Below are 2,709 nucleotides of genomic sequence, written 5' to 3'. Positions count from 1 at the left end.
TCGCCCAGTATCGTCCTCCTATACTTTTCCCTTTTATATTCTTTTTCCCACCATTCTTAATTTGCTTATCCTGAATTTCCCTTTTATATGGAATTATTATATTGCTTAAGAGTTCAAAAATTGCTTACTACTATTGTAAAGCTTATATTATAGTAAAATCGACGTAATTCAATACTTCCTCATCTAATTACTACAGAAGTGATAGAAAAAGTTTAACCTCACATTTGAAAACATCGCGAAAAGTTGATTTAGAAGAGTATATTTTTGTTTCTGATGAAAGTTTCTTGTAGTCCAGTGTATAAAACTTATAACTTTATTATAAGTAACATACATTTTTTATCAAAAACTTTTGTGCCAAACCCTTTAAATTTTTATACGCGTTAAAAATTTTAATTATTTTTAATAATATCTCCGTTAAAATTACAATATTAAATTATTGAATATTAATTTCATACTAAATCTAATTATTATAATTATTATTTATTCATATATTATAATTATAAATCAAATAACTAATCGGGATAAAATTAAGGGAATAAGAGTTATTGTTGCTTTTGAAATAATCTACCAATTACTTAAAATTAAACACTATCTACAGATTTGCATCGAAGCTTTTCTTATGTTAGTGATTTTAATCACTGTCAGATATCATTTATACTTGTCCCAATTATACCAAGTCCATACTGTGACGCGACCCTACTGTGCTATAATTTTTTAGCTTCGATGCGAAGCTGAGAAGGTATTAATTTTACTATGATGTGTTTTTTTAGCTTCGATGCGAAGCTGAGAAGGTATTGGTTTTACTAAGATGTGTCTTTTTTTTTATTTTTATTTTTTTTGTGTGTGTTACCACTTTTTCTCAGCTCTCACCGAACAGATTTTTTTCAACGATACGTCAAAAGATCACAAATCGTATCTAGTCGAAGACATTACCCTTCAAAGTTGAAAAAATTTCCCTCGTTCCCTATAAATGGGGGAAACCTCCAAAAAAATTACAAATTTAAAAATTAAAAAAATTTTTTTTACTAAAAAATGCCGTAACTTTTTCAAAAATGAACATATCAATATAATTTTTTTTTTATAGATGCTTGATGTATTTACCTATCATTTGGTATATTTTTTTGTAAATTTGACCTTTTTTCTGCCCACAGGGGGGGATTTAAAATGACAACTTTTTCACAAAAAATTAACTTTTTCAACTTAACTTTTGAAAATGTTCCGGAAGGTCTGACACTTTTATATATATCTTAAATTAAAGCTAATGTAATGTACTTTAATTTGAAAAAAAAAAATTTGACCTCTGGACTTGTCTTCATGGTGAAAACGGCTACCGAATGCTATTTTTGTGTGAAAATTTTCGATTTTATAATTTACATTTTTTACTTTAAAGTGCTATAACTTTTTAAAAAATGTATGGATCAATACAATTTTTTCATGAGAAGTAGTATTTATATACATCTTTCATTGGATATACTTTTTTTTTAAATCAGACTATTTCCCTATATATGGGGGGGCTTCAAATATAAAAAATGCATATAGAAAGTAGAACTTTTTCAACTTAACTTTTGAAAGTGTTCCGGAAGGTCTGACACTTTTATATATATCTTAAATTAAAGCTTATGTAATGTACTTTAATTTGAAAAAAAAAAATTTGACCTCTGGACTTGTCTTCACGGCGAAAATGGCTACCGAATGCTATTTTCGTGTGATAATTCTCGATTTTATTATTCATATTATATTTAACTTTATAATGCTNTTTATGATTTATATTATATTTAACTTTATAATGCTATAACTTATTGAAAAGTTTATGGATCAACACAATTTTTTATGAGAAATAATATTTTTTAATAATCCTTTTTCATTCGACATACTTTATCTTAACCGAGATATTAATAAGGAACCAGCAGATCAAGTAGCTTTTGGAATAAAACACCAATTTTTTTAAAATTAAACACTATCTAAAGATTTGCATCGAAGCGTTTATTTTTGATAGTGATTTTAATCACTGTCAGATATCATTATACTTGATCCAACTATGCCACGTCACCACTGTGCCGCGACCCCCCTGTGCTGGGTTTTAAAATTTATAATGTATATTTTTAAAGCAACTTTTTTGACTATACAGCCACATTTTATTTTTTGAGATAAAGTTTGTAATTTGGGAAAATTATACAAAATTTAATAATAATTAAAATTAATATTATTATTTATTTATTTTTTTTTTTTTGTGTCTGTATACGCTCAATCTCAGCTCTCACTGAACCGATTTTAATGAATAATATGTCAAAAGATCACAAATCGTATCTATTTGAAGATATTACCCTCAACAATTGAAAAAAATTCCCTCGTTCCCGTAAACGGGGGAAATCCCCCAAAAAATTACAAATTTAAAAATCGCTAATTTTCGATATTTTTTCATTTTTTTTTACTTAAAATTGCCATAACTTTTTTAAAAATGACCGAATCAATATAATTTTTTTTTTTATAGATACTTAGATACTACTAGACTATAATATTACAAATTTTTTGTAACATGTTGCTATATAAATCAATTCTAAAAAAAATGATTGTTTTTCTCCTGAATTAAGAATTGATTTTTACAAATATAATCAAATTTTATAATACGCTCAAATGAGTAAATCTTTTTAACAACTTTGTTTTGATTGGTACAATTAGTTAAAGTAAATCATTAAAATTAATTAAGTT

The sequence above is a fragment of the Daktulosphaira vitifoliae genome, unplaced genomic scaffold, assembly GCF_025091365.1.
Source record: "Daktulosphaira vitifoliae isolate Bord-2020 unplaced genomic scaffold, ASM2509136v1 Scaffold_1, whole genome shotgun sequence".
Lineage (NCBI taxonomy): Eukaryota > Metazoa > Arthropoda > Insecta > Hemiptera > Phylloxeridae > Daktulosphaira > Daktulosphaira vitifoliae.
This window is presented reverse-complemented; position numbering follows the sequence as displayed.